The following is an 11,621-nucleotide window of genomic DNA, read 5'->3' as shown; positions in this document are numbered from 1 at the left end:
AATGTATAGTTTCAGTTTTGCTAGTGTCAATATTCTTAGCACTACAGAAATATGCACTTTAATAAACATCTTTGAGGTGGTAACTCATTTTTCACAAGTTTTAAAACTACTTTCTGAAGAGTAAAGATGGGGCTTATCAAAATATTAAGCAGCATGCTTCCATAGGAAAAGTCACGGTGCTCATCCTGAGTATTTGATGGTTTAAATGTCAATAGAAGTTTCAGTTAGAAAAGCAAAGTTGTAAAATGGCATCAGTTGAGGCAATGCAATAGTTCCAGACTAATAGTGGTCATTGGTCGTTGTGCTCTTTATTGCTGGGCTCTCAAAAAAAAAAGTCTCCCTTAAGAATGTCTCATAAAGTCGTGCAAGTTGTTAAGTCTCAACCCCTGAATATACATCTTTTAAATATCCTAGGTGATGAAATAGCAAGCACATATAATGAACTATATGCATTCCAGAATGATGTAAAGCAAGAGAAGTAGAAAATCAATGCTGATATGGTCATTGAAAAGAAGTAGTCCCATGGAACATCATTTTTACTTGAAGTCATTTGACTTGTTTGTCTCAAACTATATCATCCTGATAATTCAAGGTGAATAAAAGTATTTGTTGCCAGTGATAAAATTTAAGCTTTCAAAGAAAAATTGGGATTTGGGGGAATTTTTAATCCAAGACCATGCAATTGATAACATCCCACTACCTGGACCCGTAATCAACTCAATGAGAATATTAATGAACATAATTATTTTTGATATTGTACACCAAAGTGGCAGTATTTGGAACATCTATATAGCTTAGTGGGCCAATATTTCTGATGACCAATGCAAAGAGATAAGAGATCCATTCATAATGCCAGGTAGACCAACGGATTTTAATAAAACAATGTGAAAATTTCTTTGTGGTATCAGCTTCTTGCCAGCTGAGAAGTAAAGCTAAATTCATTGCCACTAAGTCTTTATGGAACAGTTGGTTGTCAACTTTTGATATAGTATCAAGAATGATGCATGATTATCTGAAAAGGCTGTGAACACACTGTATAAAAAGCTGTGTATTTGAGATTGGATTTTGTTGACATCAAGACAATTATCTCAGCAACAGAAGGTGCAAGTAAATTAGAGAATTCAGTTGTCTGCTATAAAGTTAGATTTGCAAAAATGTAAAGCAATGCTTTTCTCAAATTTGTTTAGATAATTATTTATCATAACTTTTTTTCTTTTGGCTGTGCCACTCAGCATGTGGATCTTAGTTCCCCAACCGAGGGAGCATGGAGTCCTAATCTCTGGACTTCCAGGGAAGTTCCAAAATTTATTTATTTAACCATGTAATGGGGTTACTTTTAAATGAAAAATGCTTTAAAAATGTGTTTCAATTTCTCAGATTAAATTTTGAAAAAAGTTATTATTGAGTTTCCTAAGTTTTTAAGATTGTTAAAAAAAAAAAAAAAAAAAAAAAAAACCTCTGGTTAAACTAGTGATTCTGGAACAAGCACAATTAGATGGATAAGTTTAGTCTCACCTCTATCAAATAACTTGCAAATACTTTTCTCAAATCAGGTAAGATATTTAGAGTTGCACATGTGTACTTAACAGTGTTGAGGGACTTCCCTGGTGGTTCTGTGGCTAAGGCTCCTTGCTCCCAAAATAGGGGTTCTGGGTTCAATCTCTGGTCAGGGAACTAGATCCCACACACTGCAACTAATTTCACATGCCTCAGCTAAAAATCCTGCAAGCTTCAACTAAGGCCTGGCAAATAAGTAAATATTTTTTTTTAATGTTCAATTGGCTCCTGTCACTATTTTTTGTTTAGAATTGACTGGCCTCATCTTGCTGTCCAAGGGACTCTCAGGAGTTTTCTCCAGTACCACATTGACAAGTACCAATGAATAACTAATGACATTGAATTTCAGGAGAGAATGAAAGAAGACTGCACTGACTAAGTAAAAAGAAATTGAATATTTTAAGTGTTGTGAGGTTCAGGGCAATTGTGTATAGAATATTACTTTATGCATAATACAAAGAAAAGCCCCCAGGGAAAGAAAGGATGAAGAAGAGGTCCTTCAGGAAGAAGGGAATTTAAAAAAATAGCAGAAAGTAGGATGCAAAAGTGAAAGGTAAATCAATAAATACCCACCTAAAGAATTGAGTGCAGAAAGTAAACTGTAATAAATAAACACTAATTTTAGAGGAGAAATACAGAGTAAAAATATTCATCTGAATGGAGACGTTCTGGAGGGAGACCCAATAAGACTTGATAGGAGGTAGACAGGGTAAGGGAGAAAAGGGAGGAATCTTGTTTCTGGGTTGTGCCAGAGTGGGTGCTACTGAGTCAGTGGAGACATCGCCTTGCCTGTGTGGGACCAGATATCTTGGGACTGGGGATTGATTGTCTTGAGCAAGTGGCCAGCTTTAATGGAGGGTTTGCAGTCGAGCTATTTTAAATCCTAAAAGATGATGCTGTGAAAGTGCTGCACTCAATACGCCAGCAAATTTGGAAAACTCGGCAGTGGCCACAGGACTGGAAAAGATCAGTGTTAATTCCAATCCCAAAGAAAGGCAATGCCAAAGAATGCTCAAACTACTGCAGAATTGCACTCATCTCACAGACTAGTAATGTTCAAAATTCTCCAAGCCAGGCTTCAACAGTACATGAACTGTGAACTTCTGGATGTTCAAGCTGGATTTAGAAAAGGCAGAGGAACCAGAGATCAAATTGCCGACATCTGTTAGACATCGAAAAAGCAAGAGAGTTCCAGGAAAACATCTGCTTTATTGACTATGCCAAAGTCTTTGTGTGGATCACAACAAACTGGAAAATTCAGTTAGGAATACAACACCACCTGACCTGCCTCTTGAGAAATCTATGCAGGTCAAGAAACAACTGTTAGAACTAGACATGGAACAACACCAAGGCTGTATATTGTCACCCTGCTTATTTAACTTATATGCAGAGTACATCATGAGAAATGCTGGGCTGGAGGAAGCACAAGCTGGAATCAAAATTGTCGGGAAAAATACCAATAACCTCAGATATGCAGATGACACCACCCTTATGGCAAAAAGTGAAGAACTAAAGAGCCTCTTGATCAAAGTGAAGAGGAGAGTGAAAAAGTTGGCTTAAAACAGAACATTCAGAAAACTAAGATCATGGCATCTGGTCCCATCACTTCATGGCAAATAGATGGGGAAAGAGTGGAAACAGTGACAGACTTTATTTTGGGGGGCTCCAAAATCACTGCAGATGGTGATTGCAGCCATGAAGTTAAGACATGCTCCTTGAAAAGAAAGTTATGACCAACCAACCTAGATAGCATATTAAAAATCAGAGACATTACTTTGCCAACAAAGATCCATCTAGTCAAAGCTATGGTTTTTCCAGTATTCGTGTATGGATGTGAGAGTTGGACTATAAAGAAAGCCTAGTGCCAAAGAATTGATGCCTTTGAGCTGTGGTGTTGGAGAAGACTCTTTAACGTCCTTTGGACTGTGAGGAGATCAAACCAGTCAATCCTAAAGGAAACCAGACCTGAATATTCATTGGAAGGACTGATGCTAAAGCTGAAACTCCAATACTTTGGCCACCTGATGCAAAGAACTGACTCATTAGAAAAGACCCTCATTCTGGGAAAGATTGAAGGCCAGTGGAGAAGGGGATGACAGAGGATGATATGGTTGGATGGCAACACGGACACAATGGACATGAGTTTGAGAACTTTAGGAGTTGGTGATGGACAGGGAGGCCTGGCGTGCTACATTCCATGGGGTTGCAAAGAGTCGGACACAACTGAGCGACTGAACTGAACTTGCAGTGGCCAACTCCTTTCCTGGAGGACAGGCTGTAAGGCAACAGTCTTAAACAAGTAAACCCACACTCCTTAGTGTTGAGTCAACCCAGTATAGATTTTAGAGAGGAATGGAGCTATGAACTTGGACCCAGGGCACCATATTCCCAGATAGCATTATTTTCTTGGATGATACTTTAGGATAAATTTTAATAGAATGTCTGAGGTTTAGTATAGGACCTTTATAATTTGTCCTACCATTTGCTTTGTCTAATTAGGATAGATTTATCTATGAGATAAATGGACTTTTTTTTTTTTTTTAAGGTAGCCAGAAACCTAAACTCTTAACCTGAATTTAAAGAGAAGGGCAGGAAAGGAAATTTAGCCTTTCCTGTTTTAAGTCCTTTAGTTGCTTCCTTCCAATCTTTTATTCTCTTCTCCCTCTGTAACTCCAAGTTGGTGATTTGCTTGAGATTCCAGGCAATTGTGGAAATCCAGTGATCAGGGAACTGCTATATTTTAGTTATGTTGCATTTCATTGGTCACTGGTATGGCATGCTCTGATTGCTATGATTATACAGTGGAAATGAGAAATAGATTTAAGGGACAAGAACTGATAGACAGAGTGTCTGATGAACTATGGACGGAGGTTCATGACATTTTACAGGAGACAGGGATCAAGATCATCCCCAAGAAAAAGAAATGCAAAAAAGCAATATGGCTGTCTGAGGAGACTGTACAAATAGCTGTGAAATGAAGAGAAGCAAAAAGCAAAGGAGGAAAGGAAAGATATTCCCATTTGAATGCAGAGTTCCAAAGAATAGCAAGGAGAGATAAAAAAGCCTTCCTCAGTGATCAGTGCAAAGAAATAGAGGAAAACAAGAGAATGGGAAAGACGAGATCTCTTCAAGAATATCAGAGATACCAAGGGAACATTTCATGCAAAGATGGACTCAATAAAGGACAGAAATGGTATGGACCTAACAGAAGCAGAAGAAATTAAAAAGAGGTGGCTAGAATACACAGAAGAATTGTACAAAAAAGATCTTCATGACCCAGATAATCACGTTGGTGTGATCACTCACCTAGAGCCAGACATCCTGGAATGTGAAGTCAAGTGGGCCTTAGGCAGTATCGTTATGAACAAAGCTAGTGGAGATGATGGAATTCCAGTTGAGCTATTTCAAATCCTGCAAGATGATGCTGTGAAAGTGCTGCACTCAATATGCCAGCAAATTTGGAAAACTCAGCAGAGGCCACAGGACTGGGAAAGGTCCGTTTTCATTCCAATCCCAAAGAAAGGCAATGCCAAAGAATGCTCAAACTACAGCACAATTGCATTCATCTCACATGCTAGTAAAGTAATGTTCAAAATTTTCCAAGCCAGGCTTCAACAATACATGAACCGTGAACTTCCAGATGTTCAAGTTGGTTTTAGAAAAGGCAGAGGAACCAGAGATCAGATTGCCAACATCTGCTGGATCATTGAAAAAGCAAGAGAATTACAGAAAAACATCTATTTCTGCTTTATTTACTGCCAAAGCCTTGACTGTGTGGATCACAATAAACTGGAAAATTCTGAAAGAGATGGGAATACCAGACCATCTGACCTGCCTCTTGAGAAACCTATATTCAGGTCATGAAGCAACAGTTAGAACTGGACATGGAACAACAGGCTAGTTCCAAATTGGGAAAGGAGCATGTCAAGGCTGTTTATTGCCACCCTGCTTATTTAATTTATATGCAGAGTTCATCATGAGAAACGCTGGGCTGGAGGAAACACAAACTGGAATCAAGATTGCCGGGAAAAATATCAATAACCTCAGATATGCAGATGACATCACCCTTAAGGCAGAAAGGAAAGAACTAAAGAGCCTCTTGATGAAAGTGAAAGAGGAGAGGAAAAAGTTGGCTTAAAACTCAACATTCAGAAAACTAAGAACATGGCATCCGGTCCTGTCACTTCATGGCAAATAGATGGGGAAACAGTGAAAACACTGGCTGGCTTTATTTTTTTGGACTCCCAAATCACTGCAGATGGTGATTGCAGCCATGAAATAAAAAGACGCTTACTCCTTGGAAGGAAAGTTATGACCAACCTTGACAGCATATTAAAAAGAAGAGACATTACTTTGTCTACAAAGGTCCATTTAGTCAGGGCTATGGTTTTTCCAGTAGTCATGTACAGATGTGAGAGTTGGACCATAAAGAAAGTTGAGCACTGAAGAACTGATGCTTTTAAACTGTGGTGTTGGAGAAGACTGTTTAGAGTCCCTTGGACTGTGAAGAGATCAAACCAGTCAATCCTAAAGGAATTCAGGCCTGAATATTAATTGGAAGGACTGATGTTGAAGCTGAAACTCCAATACTTTGGCCACCTGATGCAAAGAACTGACTCATTGGAAAAGACCCTGATGCTGGGAAAGATTGAGGGCAGGAGGAGAAGGGGATGACAGAGGATGAGATGGTTGGATGGCATCACTGACTCAATGGACATGAGCTTGTGTAGACTCCTGGAGTTGGTGATGGACAGGGAGGCCTGGCGTGCTGTGGTTCATGGGGTTACAAAGAGTCAAACACAACTGAGTGACTGAATTGAACATATCCAAAATGTGGTTCCTACCTTGTGATACTGTTGGGTTAGGAAAAGATAATTCCAATATTGGACCATGAATTTTAAATAATTATAAGTAGGCTCAAGCTCTTCTTTATTAGTCCAAATAAAAACCATTACATTCAACACATTTTTGGCAATGAGAATTAACTTTATTTATTCCTGTAGTGTAAAAATCTGTGCTTGGGATTCAACAAACTCTTGGAAAGCATCCTGCTGGTTGTAGAAGTGTTTTCCCCACAAAAAAGTTGTCAAGATGCTTAAGAAGTGGTAGTTGTGCGAGGTCAGGTGAATATGGCAGATGAAGCAAAATTTTGTAGACCGATTCACTCAACTTTTGAAGCATTGTTTGTGTGACGTGTGGTTGGGCTTGTCATGTATAAGAATTGGGCCCTTTCTGTTGACCAAAGCTGGCTGCAGGCATTGCAGTTTCCAGTGCTTCTCATCAATTTGCTGGGCAGAATTCTCAAATATAATGATTTCACTGGGATTCAGAAAGCTGTAATGGATCAGATGGGCAGCAGACCACCAAAAAATGACCACTGCCTTTTTTTAGTGCAAATTTGACCTTGGGAAGTGCTTTGGAGCTGCTTCTCTGTCCAATCATTGAGCTGGTCATTGCTGGTTCATATATAAAGTTCACTTTTCATCACACATCACAATTTGAAATCATTTGTTGTTGTTGCATAGAATAAAAGAAGATGATACTTCAAAACAACAATATTTTGGGTTTGTGGTCAACTCATAAGGCAGCAACATATCAAACTTTTTCACCTTTCCAATTTACTTCAAATTGTTGACCATAGAATAGTCAACATTCAGTTCTTAGGCAACTTCTCATGTAGTTGTAAGAGAATCAACTTCATTGATTTTTCTCAATTGGTTGTTGTCAACTTCTGATGGCCGGCCACTACCCTGCTCATCCTCAAGTCTCTCGTCTCCTTTGCAAAACTTCTAAAACCACCACTGGACTGTATGTTCTTTAGCAGTTTCTGGGCCAGTTGTGTTGATGTTGCAAGTTGTCTTCAATGCTTTACAATCCATTTTGACCTCGAAAAAAAAAATCACTCTAATTTGTTTTTGTTGAACATCTTCTCCATAGTCTAAAATAAATATAAAATAAGCAGCAAGTAATAAGTCATTAAAAAATATAAAGCAGGAAATGCATATTAAAGTGATATACAACATAACCACATTATTTAAGAGTGTATTCCAATATCAAATGGCAATTTTAACAATGCAAAACCACAGTTACTGCACCAACCTAATATATTTTCCAAACTCTATTTTTAAGATATCAAATCACTTACTTACTCATGACTGTATGGCCTGAGTAAAATATCAAGTTGTTTGGCTTGGGGAGAGTTACCACAATTCAGTTCTTTTTATTTTTTGTTTTTTAAGCACAGATTTTTACACTACAGGAATAAATAAAGTTAATTCTCATTGCCAAAAATGTGTTGAATGTAATGGTTTTTATTTGGACTAATAAAGAAGAGCTTGAGCCTACTTATAATTCAAAGTCCTCCCAATCATAATCAAAACAAGTTATTTGTGAATATCAACAAACTAATTCTAAAAAAGACAGGCAAAAGACCCAGAATACTGAATGCAATACTGAAGGAGAATGGAGTTGAAAAACTGACATTCCCTGACTTGAAGATTTACTATAAAGTCACAATAATCAAAATAGTGTGATATTAAAGAATAAATAGTAGATCAGTGAAGCAGAGTAGAGAGACCAGTTGTTTCTCAGTCGCTCAGTCGTGTCCGAATCTTCACGACCCCATGGACTGCAAAACACCAGGCTTCCCTGTCCTACAGTGTCTCCAACAGTTTGCTCAAACTCATGTCCATTGAGTTATGCCATCCAGTGAGTTCATATCTCCTCTTGCCCTCAATCTTTCCCAGCATCAGGATCTTTCCCAATGAGTCAGCTCTTCGCATGAGGTGGCCAGAGCATTGGAGCTTCAGCTTCAGCATCAGTCCTTCCAACGAATATTCAGCATTGATTTCCTTTAAGATTGACTGGTTTGATCTCCTTGCAGTTCAAGGGACTCTCAAGAGTCTTCTCTAACACCACAGTTCGAAAACATCAGTTCTTCAGTGTTAGCGTTCTTTATGGTCCATCTTTCACATCCACGCATGACTACTGGAAAAACCATAGGTTGGATTATATGGACCTTTGTTGGCAAAGTGATGTCTCTGCTTTTTAATATGCTGTCTAGGTTTGTCATAGCTTTCCTTCTAAGGAGCAACTGTCTTTTAATTTCATGGCTGTAGTCATCATCAACAGTGATTTTGGAGCTCAAGAAAATTAAATCTGTCAACTGACAGAGGATGAGATGGTTGGATGGCATCACCGATTCAATGGACATGAGTGAGCAAACTCTGGGAGATAGAAGGACAGGGAAGCCTGGAATGCTGCTGTCCATGGAGTCACAATAGTCTGACATGACTGAGCGACTGGATAACAGCAATACATCTATTGAAGGGGACAAAATTCAAAATACAAAACCAAATACTAGAGAGGCTTTGGAGCAACAGGACGTCTCATACATTTCTGGTCAGAATGCAATGCATTTCACCCACTTTGGAAAAGAGTTTGTGGTTTCTTACAGAAATAAACTCTTTTACCATATAATCCAGCAATCATGTTCCTTGGTATTTAGCCAAAGGAGTTGAAAACTTGCACACAGATGTTTATAACAGACTCTTTGCAACCCCATGGATTGTACCCCACCAGGCTTCTCTGTCCATGGAATTCTCCAGGCAAGAATACTGGTGTGGGTTGCCATTCCCTTCTCCAGGGGATCTTCCCGACCCAGGTATTGAACTGGGTCTCCCGCATTGCAGGCAGATTCTTTAGCATCTGATTCACCAGGGAAGCCTTATAACAGCTTTATTCATGTGAAAACTTACAAGCAAAAACGTTGTCTTCAGTAGGTGAATAGATAAAGAATGGTACATCTAGACAATGGGATATTATTCAATGCAAAAAAGAACAAATAACGAGCTACCAAGCCATGAAAAGCCATGGGGGAATCTTAAAAGCATATTACTTAGTGAATAAGAAGCCAACCTGAAAAACCTACCTCCATACTGTACAATTCCAACTAAGATATTCTGGAAAAGACAATGAAAATTCTATATATGATACTATAATAATAGGTACATGTCATTATTTGTTTGTCCAAATCCATAGAATATACAACACTAAGAGTGAACTCTAAGGTAAAATGTGGATTTTGGATCACTACAGATTCATCAGTTGTAACAAAACCACTCTGGTGGGGATATTGGTAATGGGAGAACCTATGCATGTGTGGGGGAGGGGTTACATGGGGTTCCTTCCTCAATTCTGTTGTGATCTTAAGTCTACTAAAAAATAAAGTCTTGGAGTGACATCAGCATTATAGTGGAATGATACCCTCCTTTTGTCTCTCCCCTTCAATTTACAGTCAGTAAAACATCTGTAACTCAACCAAGGTTCGTCTGACCAACACATCAAGGCACCAGAGCTCTACACATCAGTACCTCAAGAGGGTGTACATTGGAACACATAGTAGAGGCAGAACTAGGGGAAAAGTGGAGGCCGTGCTTGCAATCCTAGCCACCAACCACCTGAAAGCAAAAGTACACAAAACTTTGAATAAGGTGATAAATATAATTTCAGAATCAGAAAATTACAACTCTATATCAGTATAGGTTGTTAAACAATTACAACATAAAGGTTAAGGGTTGGGGGGGGAGCAGTAAAAATAACTATTTTGCTGTTGTTTGGTCGCTAAGTCACATCTGACTCTTTTCCGACCCCATGAACTGTAACCCAACCTGTTCCTCTGTCCATGGAATTCTCCAGGCAAGAATACTGTAGTGGGTAGCCATTTCCTTCTCCAGGGGATCTTCCAGATCCAGGACTATAGCTACTTCAATTTGGTGACAAACTTATAACATAAAATGAGACAAATTGCTACAACTAAAACATAAAAAGGTAAGGGGAAAAGGACAGAACTCACATAGCCAAGTAAAGAGAACATGTTATTGACAGAAAAAGGACTATTTGAGGCCTTTTATAGAAACCTCATGTTAACTGTAAGTCTAGAGCAGAGACACAAAGCCTATTAAAAGAGGAAACTGAGTAGAACAGGAGTTGCAACAGCAGCTCAGGCTGCCCAGGCGGTGGGTCTATGACCCTGAGTGCAGGCAGTGGTAAGGTACCTTGTTTTTCTGACGAGTAATGACCATGCTGGAATGAAAGGAAACTATCTGTGCAGACCACTGTCTGTGAAATCTTTGAAGATGATAAAATAGTGTTGGATTCTGCAGCAAGAGCCTCTGGATCAGCTATGTTGTAAGATGTTTCAGAAAGACAAGAAGCAACACAATAGTAGCAATTCCCAGAGCAGAAAAATCAGTACTAAGGGCAAGTCTGTAGATTCCAGCCTTGGGGGGCTTTCACGGTCCAGCAAGGTGGCAAACCTTGACACTAATTCCACCAAGACCTCAGGACAAAGCAAGAATAATTCAGATACCTGTGCAGGATTTATGGAAAAAAATACACTGATGCAATTGAGAAACTGAAACACTCTGAAGGGAGGAGTCTTGAAGGGCCACTAGAACTGATAAATTATATAGATGTCACTCAGAAAGATAAAAAATTGCCTTTCATCCCTTTGGAGGAAGAATTTACTATGTAGATTACCAAGTTTGGTATAGAGGTATCCACATCAGATCAGTATGGTGTTTTACATGGGTATGATCTGTATTTAACCATCCAAATGGTACGTTATGATGATGATCTGGGTGCAGGAAAAAGCTTATTGGCTTTGAAGACTACAGATGCGAACAATGAAGAGTACAGCCTGCGGGTTTACTAGTGCAATAGCCTGGAACAAGCACAAGCAATCTGTAAAGTTTTATCCACTGCTTTGAACACTGTATTGATACCTGAGAAACCTTGAATTTTGCAGTCAACGGGAAGTTGACTTCAAGTGCAAGTTCAGCTGTTTTCTCACTAGTTCTGTTTTCAATCTGTGGTGTTGAACTATTATGGAAATATAAGCGATCCTTTGCTCTAGATTTTCTGAAGGAAATGCAATGTACAAAATATCAATCATTTGTTTTTCTATTGTGTCTTATTTAGCAGTGAAAAAGAAGAGGAAACTGAGAAAAACAAAATAGAAAGCCATGGAACTAAAATGGCAGACAGAAATACAAACAAAAAAA

The 11,621-nt window shown here is 38.8% G+C and overlaps 1 pseudogene; it reads left to right on the top strand.

Moving 5' to 3' along the window:
• Nucleotides 1-10,751: 10,751 nt before the first annotated feature.
• LOC136159449 (integrin beta-1-binding protein 1 pseudogene) lies at nucleotides 10,752-11,356 on the top strand (annotated as a pseudogene).
• Nucleotides 11,357-11,621: the final 265 nt, after the last annotated feature.

The sequence above is a fragment of the Muntiacus reevesi genome, chromosome 1 (assembly GCF_963930625.1).
Source record: "Muntiacus reevesi chromosome 1, mMunRee1.1, whole genome shotgun sequence".
Lineage (NCBI taxonomy): Eukaryota > Metazoa > Chordata > Mammalia > Artiodactyla > Cervidae > Muntiacus > Muntiacus reevesi.
Note: the sequence above shows the minus strand (reverse complement) of the source record. Positions and strands in the feature narration are given on the sequence as shown.